Source organism: Neofelis nebulosa, chromosome 2 (genome assembly GCF_028018385.1).
Source record: "Neofelis nebulosa isolate mNeoNeb1 chromosome 2, mNeoNeb1.pri, whole genome shotgun sequence".
Lineage (NCBI taxonomy): Eukaryota > Metazoa > Chordata > Mammalia > Carnivora > Felidae > Neofelis > Neofelis nebulosa.
The window spans coordinates 120,366,774-120,391,562 of NC_080783.1; the positions used below are offsets into that span (position 1 = coordinate 120,366,774).

General features: G+C 36.9%; 1 pseudogene; it reads right to left on the reverse strand.

Annotated features, from left to right (window-relative positions):
• The window catches only part of LOC131490824 (eukaryotic translation initiation factor 3 subunit E-like), a 31,822-nt pseudogene extending 17,958 nt beyond the window's left edge, over window positions 1-13,864 (reverse strand).
• Between the last annotated feature and the right edge of the window lie 10,925 nt (window positions 13,865-24,789).

The window sequence follows — 24,789 nt, forward strand, 5'->3', positions numbered from 1 at the left end:
CATTTTTAAGGCATTAGGCATCCTTTTATAGCTTCAAGGGTTATTGTTGAGAAGTCTGAGATTATTCTGATTTCCAACTCTTTGTAAGTTATCTAGATTTCCCCTTTCTACTAGACTCCTTTCTTTATATCTGGCATTCTGAAATTTCATGATTATATGCCTTTTTCAGCCATAGTACAAGGCACATGTCAGTGCTTCAATTTGAATACGTATTCTATCAGTGGAGGTTAATAATTCCTAACATTTACTGAGTGCCTATCATGAGCCAGATACTGCGTTCAGTGTATCCTTTCACTGACACACACCCCAAACAATTGTATGATACAGATATTATTATTATTTTAAAGAGGAATAAACTGAGGTACAAAAAGTTATGTAACATATCAAAGGTAAGGTAAAGGAGCAAGACGAGCTTTCTGAGTGTAATGACGTAGTGGTTATGGCCACTATCAGGTTTAGAGTCTCATCATCATGGAAGTGATCATCTCACCAAGATGACTTTTCAGATCTTTATGTGAATATGCGATATGTGAATTCTACAGTTTAATTCTCAGATATTAATTTTAATGCTAATATCTTGGCAAAGGGAGTATGTGACGTGGAGTGGGGGGCACCATGTAATAGGAAACTTTAAATTTGAAGCAAATATTAATGAAAAATCACTGTATCTTTGGGGAAAAATTAAAACGTGAATTTTCTTTTTCAAAAAGATTATGTTCACACACCTAAAACTGTCTCATCTCAGGAAGCCTGCTGGCACCAAGAGCAGTAGCTGGTGGTGATGAGAGAAGTATGCACAGTTTTACCTCTGTCTTGCTTCTTAAGTGAGCCCTCTGTTGGAAGCACCTTAACATGGCTACTCACAAAAGTTGTACCAGCAACACAACAGCCAGTCGGAGAGTGATTCAGATATCTATTGAGACATTTTTTTTCAGGGGTCCTGATATATATGTGTAAATTAATCTCTGGGAAGATGATCCTTTTGGATGTTAGGGATTCTATGGAGAAGAGATCCAGGAAGAAGATTGGAAAGCAAACATTTCAGTCAAGGGGTGACTGGCCTTCCTGAGTAAAGCTTTTTGAATGTAAGTCAAAATTACTAGGAAGTTAATAGTACTTCTTTAGAATAACCTTTGGAATTATCCAAAATAAGCATTTAGACACAGGCTCTTAATTCTGAGTAATTAATGTCTGTCTATATAACCCAGCAACTTAATGAGCTGGGGCGTAGCAGGGGCACACTGAGTCACTGGAGAACCCCAGAGGGCTGGCTGTGAAAAGAGACCCTCAGCTTGCCAGGGTTTTTGGTAATAGCTGGAACATTTTTATAGGCGCATCATTATTGAGTTCCAGCCTAAAGGCATATTGGCTCTAGGCAAGGTTTCATGTACCCTATTATATTGCAGATACAAATGCATCTCTAGATTAATTGTGACAGTCAACTCCTTCATCTTCTATGGGCAAAAATTTTGAAAGCATAATTCTCTGTAGTAAATTAGCCTTGAGCTGAGAGATAGATTTGGCCTAAAAACCAAAATCATCAAGTAGATAATCTTTGATGCCTCACTTTGTGGCCCTTTTGTCTCCCTTTTAAATCATCTTTTGGCAGACTCTCCAGCCTCCAGTATTTTCATCCTGATCTTGGTCCCTCTCAAGAGAAATGCTTTAATAGTTTACCAATAATAATTGCCTAATTAGTATTACATCATGATATTCTACCCAAGAGTATATGGATTTAAGAAGAAGCTTTGTAGGAAAGGAATCCAAAGAAATGATGTGTGGTAAAATTCCATATTCATTCATGGGACATTAATTACTGTTCAGATGCTAAGAAAACAAGGATTAATAAGACGTGGTTCTAACCTTTGAGAATTCCACTGTCCAGTAGGGGAGACAGAAACATAAAAAAACTAATTATGTAATAGAATATGATGAGTTTTAATCATGGAAACAAGATAATGGGTTGATTTATTGTATTTGGAGTAGGAGGCTGAATTGAATAGAGGAAATCATGAGAGACTTCATGCAGAAAGTGACAGTCGAGATAAATAATCTATGGTAATAAATAATGGGGGAATTTTAAGCACCCAATACATTTAAAGGGTGAAGCTGATTGTCTTCCAAGATGGGAAAGAATTTTGAGCCTCAGGACTCCCTTGGACCCTACTGAATCATGTTGGGTAGAAGAACCCTTATTCTGCCTGCCTTGAACAGCACCAAGAGCAGCAAAACCTGCAGCCGACAGCAGAGTCAGAAATGACAAAGAGCAGGAGGTGTTTTACTTAGCTCTCTCTAAGGGAAACAGCAATGTCCATAACAGTTAAAAAAAAAAAAACTGCTGGGAAGGCTACTCTACGCCCTCATAAGTCCAGATTTATTAAGTGCATTAAAATGGTGCTGCCAAAAGGAAATAACTGGAGAATTTTCTGGAGCCAAGGCGGGCAGAATATGCAGTGATGAGAAGTTGGAAAGCAGCATTATCATTTTCCAGACTGGATTTCACTTTGTTCCACTTCAACCAATGGCCACCTTGGTCCAACACAAAATTTAAAACAAGACCATAGCGTGCCTTTGTTCCAAATGAGAAGATGGAAAATAACACATACAATAGAAGTAAGGAAATCCTTCTGCAAGCTTCCTTGGCAGGAAAAGGTGCTAGGGCAGGGCCGGGAAAAGGTGGAGGAGTAAAGAAGGAAAAAGACTGGAACCAGTGGCTTTTAACATTTTACACTGAGGCTTTGTGTGATGGTTGTGTACATTGTTGAAAAGCACAATGGTCAGTTATTCCTTACATCAGAATTGACTGTTTACTTGGCTAATTATTTTAGTAATCTGAGGACCCCCTCCTGTGGTTGAAGCAACACTAAGTAGGAACAAAATGATGGAAGTGGGTTCCAACAGAAAGGTAAGGCTGTGAACTTGAGCTTCTTAGTTTGAGACATATGGGCTATATGTATAGGAGAGCAAATGTGGAATCTAAAATGGTTTATCTGCAGTTTTTGGCTATTATAACTACTAAACACAGAGGCTGTACAGATGACCTGGCTTTTTTGGACTGCAGATGGTTGAAGAAGTTAAAGAAGTTTCTGGGGAAAGAAAATTATTGCTCACAAATTTGGCTTATGTACCTATCTATGCTTGCCAAAGCCAAGCATAAATTATTTTCTATTAGCAATTGTTTTGTCCAATATATTCCTTATGTTAAGTTCTCCAAGATGGCTTCATTCACTAAACAAATGTCTTTTTGAGCATCCACTACATTCAAGCACTATTTTTACTACTTAAGATGGTACAAATATAAATTATAGGTGCATTTTGTTTTCAAGAAGATTAGTGTATAATAGAGGAAATAAGTATAGAGCAAGGTAGAAAGTGACAGGTGCCTTGAAAAGAGTATAGTTACTGTGCTACCAACATTCAGAAGAGATTTACTTTACTTGTGATGTTCAGAAGAGACTTTGTGGGTAAAAAAGGGCTAAATTTGGCCTTCAGTGAGCCTAAATGCATACAGATGGAGTTGAGCAGGAAGGTCATTTCAGTGGAACCTAGATGCTATGAGTAAAGACAAAGACACAGGAAAGCTTAAGGTGAGACAGAAATGATGAGTAGATAGTGACTTCCTGGGAGGAGTCATCCAGGGAAATAGTGGGAGCTAAGTAAGGTGAGGAAGAATGCCAACAGGCTGTAGAGGGCTTTGAACACTAGGTGAGAGAATTTAAACATTTTTTTCAAGTCAGTTAGAAGAAGTCGATGTATTTTTCTTAATTTAATTTTTTTAAATTTTATTGTGCTAAGAACACAACATGAGATTCACTTTATTAATAAATTTTAAGTGTATAATATTGTATTAACTATAGGTCTAATGTTGTACAGATCTCTAGAACTTGCTCATCTTGCATTTCTGAAAATTTATGCCCATTGATCAGTACCTCCCCATTTCTCCCTCCCTACTACCCCCTGGAAACCACTATTCTATTTTCTTCATCTGTTTGACTCTTTCAGATACATCATATATGTGTAAAAGTGCAGTTTTGTCCTGCTGTGATCAACTTATTTCATTTGGCATATAATTTCCTCCAGGTTCATCCATTGTGTCACATATTGCAGGATTTCCTTCTTTTTAAAGGTTGAATAATATCCCATTGTATGTATAAGCTTATTTTCTTTATACATTCATCTACCATTGAACATTTGGTTATTTTCACACCTTGACTATTGTGAATAGTGCCACAATGAACATTGGAGTGCTAGTATCTGTTCAAATCATGATTTAATTTCTTTTGCATAAATACCCAGAAGTGGGACTGCTGGATCATATGGAAGTTCAATCTCTCTCTCTCTCTCCCCCACCCTTCCCCACCCCTCACTCTCTATTTGAATTCTGCTACTATTGGGTGGAATGTTCTGCATGTTTGTTAGGGTCCATTTGGTCTACAGTGTTGTTCAAGTCTGCTGTTTGTTGTTGTTGTTGTTGGTGGTGGTGATTTTCTGTTTGGTTCTTTTATCCCTATTAAAGGTGGGGTATTGAAGTCTCCTACTGTTATTGTATTGCTATTTATTTCTCCCTTCAGTTCTGTCATGTTTGCCTTATATCTTTAGGTGCTCTGATATTGGGTGCATGTATATTTATAATTTTTATATCTTACTGATGAACTGGCCCTTTTACCATTACATAATGTCCTTTTTCTATCTGTTGTGACAAGTTTTGACTTAGTGTATTGTGTCTGATATAAGAATATAAGAATATAAGAATGTTCTCTTTTGGTTACTATTTGCATGGAATACCTTTTCTTATCTCTTCACTTTAAGCCTATGTGTGTCTTTATTTATGTGTTTAGAAATAAATAAATACCTTGTAGACAGTATAGTTGTACCTTAGTTTTATAATTCGTTCAGCCACTCTACATCTTTTACTTTGGGAGTTTAATCCATTTTCATTTAAAGTAATTATTGATAGGGAAGAATATACTATTGTCATTTTTGTTCATTGTTTTTTTGTCTTATAGTTCTTTTGTTTTTTTCCTGTCTTGATGCTTTTCTTCGTGTTTTGCTGATATTTTGTATTTTATATGCTTTGATTCCTCTTTTTCTTTTGTATAACATCTATAGGTATTTTCTTTGTGGTTACCATAGGGCTTACATAAAATATAACAGTCTATCTAAAGCTGATATCAACTTAAATTCAATAGTAAACAAAAATTCTATACTTTACTAATATCCTTCTTATACTTTGTTATTGATGCCAAAATTTATATCTGTTTCATATCATATATATGAAACATATCATATACTGTATATATTATATATCTATTAATATATTTTTAGTCAGTTATTTTTAACAATTTTTTCTTTTAACTTATATACTAGAATTGTCTTTTAACTCATACACTAGAATTACCCACCACCATTATAGTAATACAGTATTCTATATCTGTCTATATATTTACTTTTGGCAACACATTTTATACTTTCTAATGCTACTATATTGCCCATTAGTGTTCTTTCTTTTTTTTTTTTCAAGTTTTTAAAAAATTCTAGTTAGTTAACATACAGTGTAATATTAGTTTCAGGAGTAGAAACTAACACCCAGGGCTCATCACAACAAGTACCATCCCTAATAGCCATCACCCATGTAGCCCATCCCCCCCCCCCACCTCTCCTCCAGCAACCCTCAGTTTGTTGTCTATAGTTAAGAATCTATTTTATGGTTTGCCCCTCTCTTTTTCCCCCTATGTTCATCTGTTTTGTTTCTTAAACTCCACATATGAGTGAAATCATATGGTATTTGTCTTTCTCTGACTTATTTCACTTAGTATAATATCCTCTAGCTCCATCCACATTGTAGCAAATAGCAAGATTTCATTCTTCTTGATGGCTGAGTAATATTCCATTCATCTCTTTATCTATTCATCAGTCAATAGACATTTGTACCACTAGACTTGCCTTATAAGAAATGCTAAAGGAGATTCTTCAACTTGAAATGAAAGGACAGTGTTAAGTTAAAGAATTTCCTTTAGCATTTCTTGTAAGACAGGTCTAGTAGTGATGAACTTCTTTAGCTTTTGTTGGTGAAAATCTTTATCACCTCTTCATTTTTTTAGGGACAGTTTTGCCTGGTACAGTATTCTCAGTTGGCAGTTTTTTCCTTTCAGCACTTTGAATATATCATCCCATTCCCTCTGGCATGCAAGGTTTCTGCTGAAACACCCACTAATAATCTTATAGGATTTCCCTTGTGCTAACAAGTTGCTTTTCTCTTGCTGCTTTCAAAATTTGCTTTTTGTCTTTCTGTATCTTTTGACAATTTGATTATAATGTATCTCTGTGTGGATTCCTTTGGGTTCATTTTATTTGGGATCATTTGGGCTTCCTAAATCTGGATGTCCATTTCCTTCCCAAATTTGGGGTTTTCAGTGATTATTTCTTTGAATAATTTTATCCTTTTTCTTCCTCTTCTTCTCCTGGACTTCCATAATATGCATATTGGTCTTCTTGGTGGACCAGAAGCCCCTTAAGTTTTATTCATTCTTTTTGCTCTCTGATTGGATATTTCAAATTAACTGTCTTTGAATTTGTTGAGTATTTTTTTCTGTGCTCTAGTCTGCTGTTGAACCTCTTTATTGAATTTTTCAGTTTAGTTACTTTATACTTCACCTTCATGATTTCTGTTTGGTACTTTTTAATGTTTTTTAATCTCTTTCTTGAAATTTTCATTTTGTTCATAAATTGTTCTCCTGAGCCTCTTGAGAATTTTTATGATGATTATTTTGAATTTTCTGTCAAATGTTTCATATATCTATGTTTCATTAGAATCATTTTCTGGAGTTTTATTGTATTCCTTTGTTTGAATTTTGTTTCCCAGTTACTTCATTTTCCTTGATTCTGTGTTGGTATGTACATATTAGGAAAGTCTGCCATTTCTCCCAGTCTTCACACATTGGCCATGTACAGAAGACCTTCACCAATCATCCTGGCCAGAGCTTATGTGGGCCTCTCAAATCTTCATGCTAGCCCAAACTGCCATCTTTGTTCTTAGTGGCCTCCAAACATCTAGATTACGTCTCTTGGGTTCTGTCTCTTGAGAGACTTTTTTTCCCTCCCACCTGCTTGCTCTGTGCTGAGACAGAACTCCTCCTGTGGCAAGTGTCTGCTCCCTAGTTCAAACTACCATCTTTGTTCTCTGTAGCCCGCAAGAATCTAGCATTTACCAGGTCCCATCAATGCTGTAAGACAGGCAAGATAAAATCCAGTCCCTTGGGAATCATCTACAAAATCTGAAATATCGGATATGCAATCTAACTCTTTGCCTTCTCAAGGAGAATCTGGGAGCTGGGGGTTTCCTCCTGTTTATATTCCTCCTGATTATTGTTCTGGGTGTGGAAAGAGAGGGTGTCTTACATTTTCCTACCAGTTTTGATGTGGATGGTTTCACATTTGCCTGGGATGCAGGAACCTTTCAACTAGTTTCTGTATTTCTCACAGAGGGAATTGATCTGTGTACTACTGTTGAATTGGTATGTTCATGAGGGAAAGGAGAGTTCAGGGCTTCCTATTCTGCTATCTTGCTGAAGTCATTCTCAAAGAGGTTTTTAATCAAGGTCGTTGATATAATCAAAGAGATGGTTTCTGAATATTTATCTGTCATGAATTTTATAGGTGTACTAGCAAGAACATTGATGCAGGTGAGCCACAGGTAGGTGTGGCCACCAGAAAGGTTTTTTTCAAATTAAGGTCATAGAAAGTACCTCGGTTTCATTGGTCTTGATGTACGCTAATCATTAGAGACAATTTATGCAATGTATTTTTACTTCATCTTTCCTTCTTTCATCCATCCATCCAGTCAACATTATCTCGAAGAGATGAATACTCTTCTGTGTGGTCAAAACAATATGTTCTCATTATCCCAATTCCTAAATCATGTAAAATGAATATATGATTTTCAGGAATTTAAAAACATAAGTAAAATAGTATCTGATTAATATGATTAAGCTTGAAGGCAAAATCAGGTGTCCCAGTTAAAAGTTTTCTCAATTTGAACAATTCAAATTAACCAGATAATGAATAGATCAACTCTGATTTTTGGCTATGGAGACTCCAGGTATATACCAAACAAAATGAAATGGAGAATTAAGGCAATTCAGTCTCCAAATTCTCTTCTTAAGAGAAACATAGAATGAAAAAAAAAATATTTGAAGAGGTGAGGATTATGGATTGACTACATTTAGCTATATTAGTAATGTTTAATAATTACTTACAGAATTATGATTCCTTATTAAGTTTTCCCCATGTAGGCATTACAAACAATAAAATGCTTATTTAGAGAATTTATGAGCTTTTAACCTACCTGATTTTCTAACTATGGAAATAGTCTTATGTTGTAACTGTCATTTGGTCCTTTATGGGTCAGTGGTCCTAGAATATCTCCTCATACCCATCCTCTAGCAAACTCCATCAATATGGCCAAGATCTTCATCTGAAATATCCCAGGATCAGGCTTTGAACATCTTCTCTTTTATAACACTTAACCTCCAAGTGATTTCATCTAGTTTCATAGTTTTAAACACCATCTATATTCTAATGACTCCCACATTTTTATCTCCAGTTTAAACCTCTGTGAAATCCAGAGCTGTAAATCCATTTGTCTACTTGACATCTCCACTTGGATGTCTAAAAGGCATTTCAACTATACCAAGTTCAGCTGTCTTTTTTTCTTGAATTTTGCACTTCCATGCACTAAAAATACTGTACCTCCATTCATCCAAATGGTCAAAACCGTTGTCATCCTTGTTTCCTTTCTATCCCACTTTCAGTTCATTACCAGATTCTCTCAGTTCCACCTTTAGACACTATCCAGAAGTCTTACCACTACTTCTACTGCCACCATCCTAGTTTAAGCCATTATCATATCCTTCTTGCCTGGATTACTACAGTGCTGTCACCGACTGATCTCTATGCTTTTCCCCTGGATCCCTTACAGTCTTTTTCAACTTAGTAGCCAGACTGATTTGCTCACATAGAATAGCTGTAGGCTTCTCATCTCTTTAATATAACTTTCTTCCTCTGCAGAGGCTACCTACCAGGCTCAGTTCTGGTTGACACATCAGGCCTGGATTGGTGTGGCTCTGTGCCCAGAGCAATCTGGTTTTATTCACCAACAGCAGTTTACAGTTTCATTTGTACCATTAGAGAAAAATGTCTGGAACTTCCCAAATAGCATAATGCTACAGCATATTAAAGGGCTGCAGCATTATCCTTTCAGAGCCCTCCATATGTGGGCAGCTAGAGTTTAACGACTCTTGGTCCATTTCATTGAGGCTAAGCTATGAGTTGGGTGGATAATTTCAGGAGGCCAAGTTTTGTTGCTCATTGGCTATATTCACTTAGAATGCATTTGAATACTGTAATTTTCTATTAGCTGGTGTCTTACATCTGTAACATAGGATTATTAAACCTTTTTTCTGACCACAATAACGTATGTCAGGAAGTTCTCCTGATATTTATTCCCAGGAGAGGTAAGATTGCATTTGCTTCTCATTCATCTCAGTAAACTATATAAATGGCAATTGTGGTATTCTGTCCCACTGTACATACCCAGTTGTGTGGCTGCATGCTTTAACCATGGGAATAGATCTGTATCTTTCATATTCAACAAGAGCATTTTCTATTTCGTTTTCAGAGTCCCTTGAGATATGGTGTCAGTTGTAGAACATGAAAGTCTGACAGGAGAGTGAGTATCAATCAATCAAATATTTACTGAGTGCTTACTAAGTGAAAGGCACTGTGCTAAGCTGGGTTTAAGCAGAGTATTAAGAGGAGTTGGAGGAAAAGTGTTCTTTTTTTTTTTTAGAAACTCTCAGAGGTTCAATGTCAGACAGAGGAGAGAAAGCTGAGTAGAATAATACTTTTCCAGATTGTGCAAAATTGTGAATTAGGTGTTTTCACCTCCTTGTTTTTACTTATTTCTCTTTCTTGATTCCTTTTCCTTCATGTCTTTTCCTGTTTACCTAGGCCCTTTATACTCTCTCCTCTACACTACCCAGTACCAGCATTATTTTCTTAAGCTGTAGTTAGGCCTTTGGGGTGGGAGTGGGGTCCCATAATCACACTTACCCAAATGCCTCATTTCTTCAATGCCATCCCATTGAGTTACAACCTGCTCCCCTCATCTCATTAATATATTAATGATCAAAACCATCTAACTCATTTATTTACCAAGGTGATTTACATTTTAATAGGTATCTTATACATGACAATATTTACTTAAAAAAAAACCCCAAACCTCTAAATACTACATTAAAAACACTCTGGCAGATTAGAGGGGGTGAGATTTGTTTTTCAGGTAAGTGTGTATTTCTGGAATCCTTCAAATCACACTTCTGTTGGCAGCCACCTATTTTGTTCAGAGGTATAATTAACTGTATTCACTACTCATTTAGTTGTTTTTTTTTTTTCCCATGGATTCAATTTGAAAGAAACTTGCAACTGCTTAAATTACCTAATTTCCCTTGCACATTTTCATTTAGCAGTTGTTGAAAAGAAAAAAAAAACACTTTGCATTTGAAACCCCAAGAAACCGAGTTGTTTTATTATTATTATTATTATTATTATTATTATTATTCATGTATTTGCAATGTATTTGTTGATGTACAGTTGATTATTTCTTTAGATTTTCAAAAATTGCATCTGTATTTCCCAACTCAAAAGAGTTCTCACATGAAGTTCATGCTGAAAAACTGATGGGACTCTAATATAGGTTTTAAAAGTATCGTGCTTTGCTCAAAATTGGTTATAGTTTTAGAAAAAGAAGAAAGGCTGAAGTAAAGTAGGCTAGCTACATGATGCATCAGGGTGAAGAGCCACACGGAAAGATGGCGGCCAGAGAACTTCCGGACTCCAGCAGCTTCAGTGAGGAAGCCCTGCTGATGTGTGTGTAGGTCCATCTTCCTCCAGATCTCTTGTGTGATGGACCGAGCTGTATAAGAAGTATGAAGGAAGAGGGACTCTACTTTCCTGACTGTGAAGGGAAATTCTGAGCTGTGGAAGGAGGAAAGGACAGCCTGGAACACAGGAACAGATAAGGTCCTCTCTAAAGAAGTAAGGAAACAAGGCATTATGAGTTTTGATGAAGTCTTAAAATGTTGAACTTTCATAGAAAGCTCTGAAGCCCAGAAACCTCAAAGAAATCCAGAAGCTGAAGGTAAGCAATACCAGGAATATAAGAAAAGGCTTCTCAGAGACAAGGCAAGGATAAAAGTTAAAAGTTAATCATAAGAAATTGCATACGGAATATGAACACGACTAGATTGTATTTTCTTTCAGTCTTTCTTCCTTGTGGTTTGTTAGGTAGAATATTTTAAAATCATTTGAAAAATAACCAGCAGTTTTATAGAAGAAACACTACTAATTGGATTTTGTGTATTTTCCCCTTCTCTGGGTCATCCATTGTGGCAATGTTGGATCTAGACTCTCACTAACAGCAAAACCTGGCCCCTTATGGTGGCCTCAGGATTAGAGAAATAGGAACATAGGAGCCAGCACAGCACATATCTAGGTTTGCTTTGTAGATCTAACCCGTAAAGGATAGTAACCTAAAAAATCCCCAGAACAACACTACAGCCAGTATTGCTGGTAGGCACATTACAGACATAAATTTGAAAACTTGAGAGCATCCTAGTTAGCCAGAAAAACATCGTGGCATCCTGGTGTTTGTGGGTTTGCAGATGCCTGGCACTGATAGTATTTGTCCCATTGCAGGGTGGTCAGGGGTAATGTCATGCAGATTAACAAATGTGTTTTTCATTCTCCTCTAACAGTCTTCTTGAGACCACAAGCTTAGACCACAGGTCAGAAATCCAAGACAGGACTCAGAATGTGTGTGCAACTGGCTTAGAGGCTTCCTGCATTGAGGAGCCGGCTGTTCTTGTGATTGAGCAATGAAAAGAACTTTCTCCCACATGGCAAAAGAGCCAATTCCACCAGACAGAAGGCTACATGTGATAGTTCATGTCTTAGGTGCCTTTTGATTTTAATTGAGTGGATTCTTTTACTATTTTGTCAGAGATCTAAATAATGTCCTGTAGCCTTGCCTCTTAAATTCACTTTTCCTATAGTGCTGCTTACAAATTCCTGAAGTTAATTATTTAGTTGAAGAGTCTGCTCATAAAGAAAGTGTAGGAAAATCTGTCTCATGGTTATTTGGACTAGTGATAATGAATGATAAAGCGAGCAATGTACCACACACAACTGTCACAATATAGCAGGTACTCAAATGTTGGAGGAAAACAGTTCTTTTCTTACCCTTCAACTCTTACCTTCCCGCATTTCCTAAGATTATCCCTTTCTTTTAATTGGCTCTTCACATGTGAAATAAACACACCACTTGATAGCCTATTAAAGTAAACAACCAGAAATGAATAAAACTGTAGACCAGGATTTCTCCATTTCATTACTGTTGACATTTTGGGCTAGATAATTCTGTGTGTGGGGTTGTCTTGGATACTGTAGTATGTTCAGCAGCATCCCTGGCCTCTACCTACTAGATGCCAGTAGCAACCCCCTGGTTATGATATCCAAAAATATCTCCAGACATTGCCAAATGTCCCCTGAGGGGAACAAAATAGCCCTTGCTGAAGACCAAGCGGATTAACCACGCCCATCCCTTTTTGTCTCTCCTCAGCTCTCTACTCCTCTCTACTCGTGGAGGAAAAAGCAAATGACAACACACAAACAAACATCAGGATTTTGTTTAAAACAATAACAGTAACACTGCCAGAGAGTCTGGTTTCTCCAGGGGACCTCATTCACAATGTGACTGGAGCCAAGTTTTCAGTGTGAATGGTCTCCCCTGGGCTTGGGCAATGCTGGGGCCCTCAGAGCGTGACTTGGGACCAGGACACAGGCAGCCCAGTTCTTTACACCTTCCGTTTGGAGTCCTGGGCAGTGAGAAACAGTGAGCCATCACGTTTCCCAACAGCAAGAAAACTCCATTAGGTTCACCATCCTTTATGGAAAATCATAGGGAATCGTTTCCAAAAATATAGATGTGAATTGCAAGGGTTCTCTGGATAATTTTCAGTTTCCCAGTTAGTATCCCTTAAACAGAATGACTCATTCCCTAAATATTCCATTTATTTGAGAGAGTGGTTACTGTCTGAATAATAATTTTTATCCTATGATATTTTGGCAAACCATAGAAATAAATCCTGGTTTTGGAATGGGATAGTTCATTGATTGACATTTGTCCCAGGATAAATTACCATCTGATAAAGTTCACAATTCTAAATCCCACCAGTAGTTTCAGATACATCTGTTTGCAATTATCCTATCATTTGCTAGTTATTTCTTCTGATGGTTCACAGCTCTCTATATTCTCTGAATGTGTTAAAAGCCAATGGCTATTCCTTAGCTTGAATTTTTCTTCTCTTTAATTAGTCCCATTCTTGGCACTCCTGTGAGCTTCTTTAATATATTAAGCTCTTGGGTCAGTGGTCTAATTAACATTCAAATAGCTCTCAGTTTTTCGTAATCTACAACCCCAAGGGGGCATCTTCTTTTTGATATTTAACGGGCTATTTACCTTATTACTATTTCCTCAAGTATCTACAGAGGCTGAGTTTATAAAAAATTTTCAAAACCACATAATTATGATTATTATTATTTTCTGTTTTCATTATTTTAAAATCCAGGTTTTATGGTATGCAAAAGCAGCCAGGTAAAGACCCAATGCCTTGATCTTACCTTCCCTGACAGATCTTTTTCCTCCATTTTTAACAGTGCTGTATGCAAAAAGCCTTTGAACTGTATTCATATTGCCTTCATCCTCTGAAAATTCTAGGGATTTATCCACTGGGATATGATCAGTCATTCTACATTGGTGAAATCCAGATGAGCTGGAAGATGACAGCAGTATGATGGGGAAGTTGGGTGCTACTCATGCATGCATGAATGTAAAGTTATGGTAGAATTAGGTTTCATGGTAGATGCTGAGAACCAGAGAGTATGGTGGGAGTTATTTGGAATGTGAGAGCAGGAGGGGCTGACTTCAGAGATATGATGTTCAAGCGAGTTGTGATATGGGCACAACTGTACAGCTCTCCAGCTTCATTTCTGACCACTCCTGTTTGCACATTTAAAGGCCTGTGTGTGTGTGTGTGTGTGTGTGTGTGTGTGTGTGTTAAATGTTTCTGCTAAACGTTTATTTCTTTAGTGCACTCCAAACCCAATGAAAGGGAACACACTGCCAAAACTACTTTTCTGTTTGACACCAGAGTGCATCATCCTTGCTTTTCTTTAAATATATATATTTTTAATGTTTATTCACTTCTTGAGAGACAGAGACAGAGTGTGAGCAGGGGAGGGGCAGAGAGACAGGGAGGCACAGAATCTGAAGCAGGCTCCAGGCTCTGAGCTGTCAGCATAGAGCCCAATGTGGGGCTTGAATTCACGAACCATGAGATCGTGACCTGAGCCGAAGTCGGAAGCTTAACTAACTGAGCCACCCAGGCCCCCCTCCTTGCTTTTCTTTAAAATCATGATTACCGTCATTGTTTTCATAAAGGGAAATATTTATTGCATGACTACTATTTGTAGGGCACAGTCCTAGGCCTAGTGACTAGGGCCCCTCATTGACTTGCCATTATGCTATAAATCAGATGTTTTAATTCTTCATGCTCTGTTTCAAGGTACCATGTTAGTATGCACCCAAGTTTTTGTAGTTTCCTATTCTCCCATCTTTTCTCTTAGCTAATTTTAGGCAAATCAGTTCAATACTTTCATTATCCTAATCCTGCTTTTAACTCTTTTACCCTTTTGCTTTGCCCATTGCCTAGAACGTTTTTTTCTTCCAAAGAATTCCTGATTTACATTTCACAAGGAGACTCTGTGAGCCACAGATGAGAAGTTTATATGGCCCTAGTGGTGTCACTCTCAAAGGGTGTGCAGAAGAATTAGGAGACTAGAGGTTTCCATTCTTGAAGATCTCATGTGACTTGTAAGACTTGAAAAGGCAACATGCTGAACATTGTTTTGGAGTGAGGGCATTTTAGAGATATGTAGCAAAGTGTTGGAGCTAACAGAGTATGTCAGTAACCAACTTGATCTTAGTCTGAACATGTAGTAAGGAAATGACTCCTTCATCTACTGGAAGCAAAGTGCAGGTATAACAGAAACATAATACACATTGGTTATTTCTCCTTTGCATCCATTGTTTGCTTAATTTTCATATGTAATACTGATGTTCATGCATTTTTTATTTTGTAAACTTCCCAGAAAAGAGGAACTATGACTGTATACTTTGTACTTATCCCCAAACAGGGTGATAGATAATGTGTTTTGTTGATGATGCTGTTTGACTGATCTTTTCTTATCACTGCAGTGCTTATTGACATCGATCACTGTCCACCATCTTTTGTTCCTGATTTCTATAAACACTTCACAAATTTAAATTATTCAACAGACATTTGGCCATGGGACTTAGCAACTCTGGTTCTTATGAGGTCTCTTAGGGAAACATACTGAAGACATGTGAAGGTACTACTAACCCCATAAGGGTATAAATAGAGAACCAAGGGTACTGAATTTGAATTTATGATCTGGAAACCATGCATTCCATGGTGGCAATTCCAGGGTTCTTTTGTACGACAACCAAAAATAATTTAAGATCTCTGTGACTCTACTTCTTGCCACTTCCCCCTACCCTTCCCATATAAAAAGGGAAAGTATCCTTAATCTCTTTGGGCCTCGGTTTCCTCATGTGTGCAATGGAGATAACAAGAGAACTTCCTTCAAAGGGTCCTTGTGAAAATTAGATGAGTTAATATATGTAGAGTTTAGAATAGTACATTGTATATAAAGAGTGCCAAATAAGTGTGTGCTATTATTATCTGGACTACCTCTTAGTATGAGGGAAGTACTAGCCAAGGAAAAATCTCTAATTGTCATGAGGTATTTTTTTTATCTTTGAGAAGAGGCTCCTGGCAATCGAATAGCAATTAGCTATGCTTCTCTAAAGAAAGCACTGATCCTGTACTGGTTCAGGACGAAAGTCCTTTTTACGTGTAATGGCCAATATTACAGAAATGCTGGGAATATTTACTAGGAAGTTTTACCTAATGAGTACAAATTGCAGTAAATGTAATAGAAGTTGAAAACATTTGCTGTATTAACGATGCAGGAAACAATTTTTACAAATAAGCACTGGGAAAATTATATTGCAATGATTTAAACACAGAAAGTCTCTGTATTTGTGTTGCATCACACACAGTAATTCTGTGGAGATACTTTTTGGAACAACACAGTCATTACTATAAATCCTTAAAAATAATCAGTGGAAAGCTTATTGGCTATAATATGAGGAAGGAACACTTTTTAGCCAGTATTTGCAGAACAATTTTCCTGAAGTAAAAGCATTTTGTGCTGTAGCTACAGAATGGACTGTCATCTCTTAGTCTCTTTAACGCTGTTTTGCTTTGGTTTGGGGAGACATGAAAAACTATATATCAAAAGATGGAAAAATGAATATTTTAAGGCAGAGACAAACAGTGCGGAATGCTAAATGAAGGTAGAGAAAATGTCAGTTTAACAGACATGCCATAAGGCACAGCATGAATATGAACTGCAAATTTGCCCCTGAACTTCCTAATGGCCAAAATCAAAGGAGAAAGTATGAGCTACAACATTCTTTCTGACCATATAATAAATAGACCACTGAGTCGTTAGGAGAAGCAAAGAGTTTCCTGGTACTGAGGTCTAATAAAAATTTCTCCTGTAGGTTTTCACAGAGGGGACACTGGATAATGTGGGGATGTTGTTTTTGGTCACCTAGCTACCATAAAGACAATACTGTTATAACATTTTTTATTGTGTCCCTCAGAGAGGCCAATGGCAGAACATCAACTCACTTCAGTAGCAGTAACTCTGCAAGAGATCAAAGTAAGAAGGTCTGGGCAGATACGATACCCTGACTGGCTAACCTGAGCATTACTTCTTGCAGCTGAATTTTAGGGAATCCCTGCAGACTGATGAAAAATGTACTGAGCTAGGAGGCAGAAGACATACACTCTGTAATGGTTTTGCCTCTGAGTGGAGATGTCACCATGGGTTACATCTACTCTTGCCCCAGGTGGGCACCCCAGAAGCAAACTCCTAGACTCCTATTTGGGTACAAGTGACCTATTATGAAGATAATTTTGTAAAAAAAAAAAAACCAAAACCCAAAAAACCCAAAACCCAAACTCTGAACTTTGTATACCAGCTAGTTCTTGGCTGTCCTGGGCTGGGAAGTGAGAGAACCAACAATCAATTTCTTCAGACTCTTTGTAAAAGGCAAAGGCTCTGGGGCCCAAGAACAATTCTCTAAAGTCCCAAAGGCAAACTGTTAACTACCAAGCAAAATCAACCCCCTCCAGTGGGACATCAACAGGGTCTGCACCAACTTCTCTTCTTTGGGCCTTATGACTTCATTTGTAACACAAAGTGGTAGGATTTGATCATCTCTATGTAGCGTCAGTATGTGATTATAAATTCTGCAGATCTAACCTTAGTTTTTAACTCTTCTGGGAATACTGTTTAAATTACAGCATGGCAATGTACCTTAAACAAATTGAAAACGGCTGATAGTCTAATACAAAAGTAAAGGTGATACCATGAACTAGCCAGACTGCTGTTTGTTAATGTGGAAAGGCATCCCAGGGGCTTTATCTCTCCTGGTGGATCTACAGAAGGAATGAGTGTGATACATGGGAAATTACAGGCTGGGGAAGAGCCAAGACTTGAACAGTGGTTAGAAGATGGAATTTTGTAAATTGGGTTGAAAGGCAATTATGGAATACTGAATAAAAATTACTCGGCCTTTATGGCCGCTGTGGTACCTGTTCAGACCAACGGATGGTAGTGTTTTTTCTCTCTTTCTTGGAAAAGATTTCATCCACCCTTCTCTAACAGCACATAGCAAACCTGCCTGGAGGTTATACAGGGCTACGAGGGCCCTGTAGCCCTTGACACCCATATTCCACTGTGCGTTCTCCCCATTCTTCTTCCATGCAACCCAGGAGGATGGGAGGTGGTGAGAAAGCTTATTTGCATTTAATACACATTCTTTCAGTTTGAGTCTCTGGGAAAGGCACATTTGTTTATCCTCTAGTCTCCAACTTTAGAAGTAGAAATTTAATTCCTAATCAAACATATAGATTATATGACTATGGACAAGTCACTTTGTTAAGCTTCAGTTTTCTTACGTGTTAACGGGGATATCATAGTATCTATCCCATATGTTTGTTATGAGGAATAACTGAAATATTGGCTATCCACCATATAGAGCAATTCTTGGCCAAAATTACGATGGTCAATATTGTCATCTCAGGTGGGGTGATGTTTTGAGATCTGGGCACAGTGGGAGAACACAAAGACAAACAACCACATTTTTGTTGGTGAATAATTTAGAAACTTTTAATAAAAATGTGGTTTTTTTTTTGTATTTGTGTTTATTCTTGCAGCTATCAATACAGAGAACAAACTGAGGGTTGCTGGAGGAGAGGGGGTCGGGGGATTGTCTAAATGGGTGATGGGCATTAAGGAGGGCGCTGTTGAGATGAGCACTGGGTGTTATATGGAAGTGATGAATCACTGGGTTCTACTCCTGAAACCAGTACTACACTGTATGTTAGCTAATTTAAATTTAAATTTAAAAAATTAAAAGAAAAAAAAGAAAAAAGAGAAAAAAAAGTTGGTGAATTATTTTATCTGACCTAACTGCTCTAAGATGTCTCTCTATAGATTCCAAGCTTCTTCTTAGTGTGTATCTTATATGTCTATCTATGTCTATGTCTATGTCTATCTATTAATATCAAAAAGATAAGTTAAAAGATATAAAACAGGGTAAGAAGAGACATATATTTGTTAAGTGGTGCTGTTTATGAACATATATCACAATGAAATATCAATGTGTACCAAATCATGGAGATAAATATGCAAAGGAAAATAGTTATTTAATAGAATATTAAAAAGATGTCCTCAGGGTTAAGTTTTAACATAATTAATTATTTTTGCTGCTTCATCAGGATATTCTTAAGTGAAACAAGCATTTTTTGTTCTATTGCAAGTGTGTTTCAGTGAAGAAAATGACTTCCATAATAGTTCAGTGTTCTTTCTTGATTTGGGTTAAACAACTTTACCCACCCTTTCTTTTGCATATTAGTACAAATGCCAACACAATAAAAATGCAGATAATGTCTTACTTTTATTATGAAAATGGTTTTTACCTGAGGACTCCTTGAAAGGCTGTTAGGAACCCCCAGGGATTAGAAGACCATATTTTGGAAACCCCTGACTCTATATATTATATAGATCATATGCAATATGTGTGTGTATAAATTGCACATATATTACACATATACACATATATATTATACATACTAGTTATATCAGGGATCTTACTTCCCTTTATCATGTTGCTCTGCCATTTCCTAGGGCACTATCATTGCTTGGTCTCAGCTGGGATTCCATAGTTTCCAGCTGGTATCAAGGGGCAATGAAGCACAGAGAAGGCATGCCCATTGTCTTAAGGCTCAAGCCCGGGTATTTGTAATGTAACTCGGAACTGAAATTCTAGACAATATTGGCCTTGTGGGACAGGGGTGGAAAAGGCCACAGAAACATGAGAGTGTGCTAGAGTTACTGTCTCATTGAGAGGAAGATAGAGTGATAAGTTTGAGAAACATTATGTTTGAATCGAGGGTTGAGGACAATCTCTGAAAATAAAAATAGGATGTAATAAAGTTTAAACCATTAGGAAAAATTATCATTCTCTTAATTAGATAGCAATACAGGAGAAAAACAAAACAAAAGTCTGGGAAATAGAATATGTGAAAAAGGATGGCAGTAATATAATAGTGATTGCAATAAATGTAATATATTTAATAGGCTAAACTCAACAATTAAAATATAGAGACTCTTAGTTTTGACTGGAAAAATCTCAAAAAATGTTGTTCAATGTCCAAAAGATAGAATTTAAAACAAAAGGATTTAGAAACTAAAAAAAAGAACAAAAAATAAGAGTGTTAACCAAAAGATGATGGACTGCCAGCCATCTTAAAACGTGATGAACTAGCAAAAACAAATACAAAGATGAAGAAAGAAGTCACATTCTAATAAATAATAAAGTAAGAAGATATAATAGTTATAAGTATTTATATCTATTACTATAACCTTAAAATACATAATGCAACTATTGTGGGGAGAAACAGATGAATCTACTGTTATAGTTACAGTTTTGACACAGTTCTCTTGGAATGAGGTAGGAAAAAAGAGCCAAGATATAAAAGCCTTGAACAATGCAATTAATAAGCACAAGCTATTAGTTACATATAGAACTCTCAGCAACACTGAATACACATTTTTGTGCATTCATAAGAATATTTACAAAATTTGACCATGTACAAGGAAACCTCAGTACATCCCAAGGAGTAAATAATGATGAGTAAAATGAGCACAATAACAGTAAGTGTTTAGAATTTTTGAAACACAGTTCTAAATAATTTGAATCCTTAGAGAAACATATCCTATGAAATAGGTCCATTATTATTTCCATTTTACAACATGTAACTTGCCCAATTCCCTCGATTGTGCAACTGTTCTTAATCTTTATGTTATACTAATACTCTTATGCAATGAATTTGACAATCTGGATAGAATGATATTTCTGGGAAAAGTTAAAATGCTAAAATTGGTACAAGAAGAAATAGAGAACATGAACACACCAGTAGGTATGAAAGATACATATATGGTAATCAATGTCAAACAGATTACATTCTTCCACTATTAAAATATAATCCTTGGTTAAAAATAAAATTCTAAGGGAAACTGAAAAATATTTAAAACTAAAGAAAATTTAAAAGACTGTCAAAATTTGTGGGACATAAAGTAATTTTTATAGGGAAATATGTAGCTTTGAAATATTAGAGAAGAAGAAAGTTTGGAAATAAATGTGCTAAGCTTTCAGCTTAAAAATTTGGAAAGAGGGGGCAGAGAAAAAAGAGTGCAGAAAGAAAAAGAAATGTGTATTTGATTGGGAAAGCATTGAGTGATATGAAATAATTGTGGAAGGAGCTAGGGGAGTAAAGTCTAAAAGGGAAAGAAGGGAGGATCAGAGAGAAGTCTAATCAGGGCCCACAGAAAGGAGGTGGTCAAGTCTACGGAAGGCTATTGCTTGCTTCCACCTTATTGGGGGGTTGGCCCTTATTGGGAGGATTAAATGAGCTGTGGTATATAAAAAGTGCTTTGGACAGGACCTGGCACATAAAAAACATGTGCTATTCTTATTCTACCTTTAATAACAATAACCAGTCAAAAAAAGGGTTGGGAAAAAAGGCTAATGTTAACATCTCCATTATAACCAAGATTAGAAAATACCTATGAATAAATTTAACAAAAAAAGTACTGATAAGTAAAACCATAGAATTTTACTCAAAAATATAAATTATGATTTAAACCAGTTATCTTGTAGCTTTTCCGTAAAGGACCAAATAGTAAATATTTTGGGTTTTGTGGCATATATGGTCTCCATAGCAACTATTCAACTCTGCCACTGCTCAACTTCAGCTGTAGCACTATGATAGCTATAGAGAAGATATAAATGATGGGCATGGCTAGATTTGGCCAATGGGCTGTAGTTTGCTGACCCCCAACTTTAAAAAACAGAATTACATGCCATATTCTTGGGTGAAACAATTTAACAAGTATAAAAGTCAATTTTTCTAAAATAATTAATAAAAAGAGATATTTTGTAAAAATAATTGCACTGAGATAGCTTTAAAAAAATTAGCACAACTGAGAAAGCCCAGAACCAATTTTTGTCTTTCTCCCTTCCCTGACTTCTCTCTCTCTCTCTCTCCTTACGCATTTAGCAGAAAATGTCAAATATATCTAGGTTTGGGATGAGCAATTTTTCTTTGAAGTTTACTTATTTTGAGAGAGACAGAGAGAGAGAGAGAGAGGCAGAGAGAAGGGGAGAGAGAGAATCCCAACCAGGCTCTGAGCTGAAGGCACAGAGCCCAATGCAGAGCTTGATCTTACGAACTGCGAGATTATGACCCGAGCCAAAATCAAGAATCATACACTTAACTGACTGAACCACCCAGGCGCCCCTGGGATGAGAACTTTTAAATCAAGATAGAAAACCTAGAAGCCATAAAAGGAAAGACTGATTTTTTGATTGCATAACAATTAAGAATGTTTGTATAGTAAGAGATACCATAGCAAGCATAAGGTAGAGAGTGAGAATAACTTCTCCGCAACGCATCTGAGAAATAATATTTAAATACACAAAGTTCTTACACTGCTACTAAAAAGACAAAAACACAATAAGAATGGGAAAAAGCAATCAGAAGAAATTCAAATTCAAAGGGTTCATTAATATATGAACATATGTTCTGTTTCAGTGGTAGGAACATCTCCCCTATCGGATGGTAACACAAGGATGTGTATTGCAGCTGTCTTTGTGATAGAGAGAAAAGGACAAACAGAGCAAATGCTTATCAACCTGAGAGTGGCTGAGTACACTGTAATACATCCAGAATATAAATATTACAAGGAAATTAAGAAGAATGAGTTAGAGTTTCTAGTTTAGCTGAGGGATTTCTAAATGTACAGAGAAAATAGAGATGCACGTATGGTCTCTTCTTTTTGTAAACAATGCGCCTCCCCAAATCTTCTGTGCATAAGTGTGTACATTTATATATAAATTGTACAAGCACAAAAGGGTAAAAAACATTGATTACTTGAAGAGATGGGGATGTGGAGGGGGGTGGAAAGAAGCAAGGCACATGCATACACACAGTTTGTAAGGAAAAAAAGTGCTCATAATTTAAAAAATCTCACTTATGTAAAATTTTATTTATATATCCAGAGGTGGCATTAAAAATATTTAACAACCGGTATGGCACAGGTACAGACCAATCAGAACAGATGCTGGCTGGTACATTGTACGGGTGTGTGCTCACTGAATATTGGCCCTGTTATTTCTCTACATACTCGTGCCTTTATTTCTGTGGGGTAGATTCCTAGGAGTTGGATTGCTAGGTCAAAGGGTATGTGTATTTCTAATTTTAAAAGAAATTGCCAGATTGCTGTCTAAAAAGACTGTAGCAATTCACATTTCTTCTAGCGATATGTAAGAGTGCTTTTTCCCCACATCCCAACAGCAGTGGAGAACATATCAATCACTGAGCAGGGAAATATTCTAAGATAGGCAAGTATTCTGTCTCTCAGCTGGAAGCCTCAGCTGTTGAAAAGAGTGAAAGGAGCTTGTGGTTTTAAAGAAGGTCTCTGACATGCTAATCTTAAACTCTGAATACTATGTGCTCAAGGTAGAATGTCTACCAGCTGCTCCTGCCTTCCCCCATGTTAATCCCCACCAACTCCAATTTAGGCTTGTCCCTTCTTCCTAACCTGAGGTGATAATTTTATTGCAGCGGATGTTCCTATCTTTGAGATATGTGGTACCATTTAAAGCTTTTATCACTAAACCCACAGGATTTGGTTCCCTCAGCAAATGGACACCATAATAACTAACTACTATTTTTAATAAACCAAAGTACAAATCAGAAAACTCAAATGACAAGGGCATTGGTGTAGGTAATGCAGACTCATAGTGTCTCATAACACTTTGTGGGAAAAAGATAATTGAATATGGGATATAGAAATTATTCTTTGGTTAGAGTTTTTTTATCCCAGGAGGTGGGCAGAATGCTTAAAGGTAGAGAGAAACAGGAAGGAGGTAATTATGGCTAAATTCTCAGCATGGTTGATGGGATGAATAATGATATTATTTATAAAGAACAAAGGTGAAGAAGTGCGTTAAAAAAGAAAGGAAAATTAAATTCAGTTTTGAACACTGAATTTCATTTACTAACAACATTTGAGAGCCCTCTATATTCTGGGTGCTGAGGATCCAGAGATAAATGACACAGCCTAAGCCCTTAAGACACTCTAAGTCTATCTAGATCTATAAATGGACAATTAAAGTCTGTGGTATATGTTTTAGTTAAAATAATATTCCAAGATAATATAGAAGAAAAAAAAAAGAAACCTAGTTCTAACTAAGGGGTCCTGGGAGTCTTGCTGGTAATGGTGATGCCTGAGTTTACACTGGGAATAGTGTGAGTCCAGTGAAACGTAAGGGAAGGGCATTCCAGATGGAAGGAAAACATTTACCAAGGCACAAAGGGAGGGTGAATGGAACAGGTGTAGGAAAATACAAGTGGTTAGGTATAGCCAGAATGTGAGTGAACATAGGGCAATGGCAAGAAACATGTTGAGGAGTAGGATCATGAGGTGAGGATCAGCCTTCTAATCCATGCTGAAGAACTGGGTTTTACCCTGTAGTTGGGCAATGAATCATTGATAAAGGAGGTGAATGATAACCAAATTTGTATTCAAAATTGATCACGGACCTCTGTAGAGAAGGTGGATTTGAGGAGAGATGCTGGGACTGGAGACAGAAGACACTATCAGGAGGGGCTGCAAGCATCTTAGCAAGGTCCTAAGGCCACAGGGACACAGGTTGATGCTCTCCTTTGTACCGGATGTCTGTATGACATTTCTGGTTGTCCCAGACTGCCCACCTTCAATTCTGCCTGTCTCTTCTCATTTCCCATTCATCTTTCTGTCTAGCAAAGCCTATCTTTGTCAGCTATTGGAGTAAGCAATCAATTTGATACTGACTGACGAATAAGTCATAGGCTTATTTTAGGAGAACCACCTTTAATTCTATATTGGTAGCATTGCAAGTAAGGT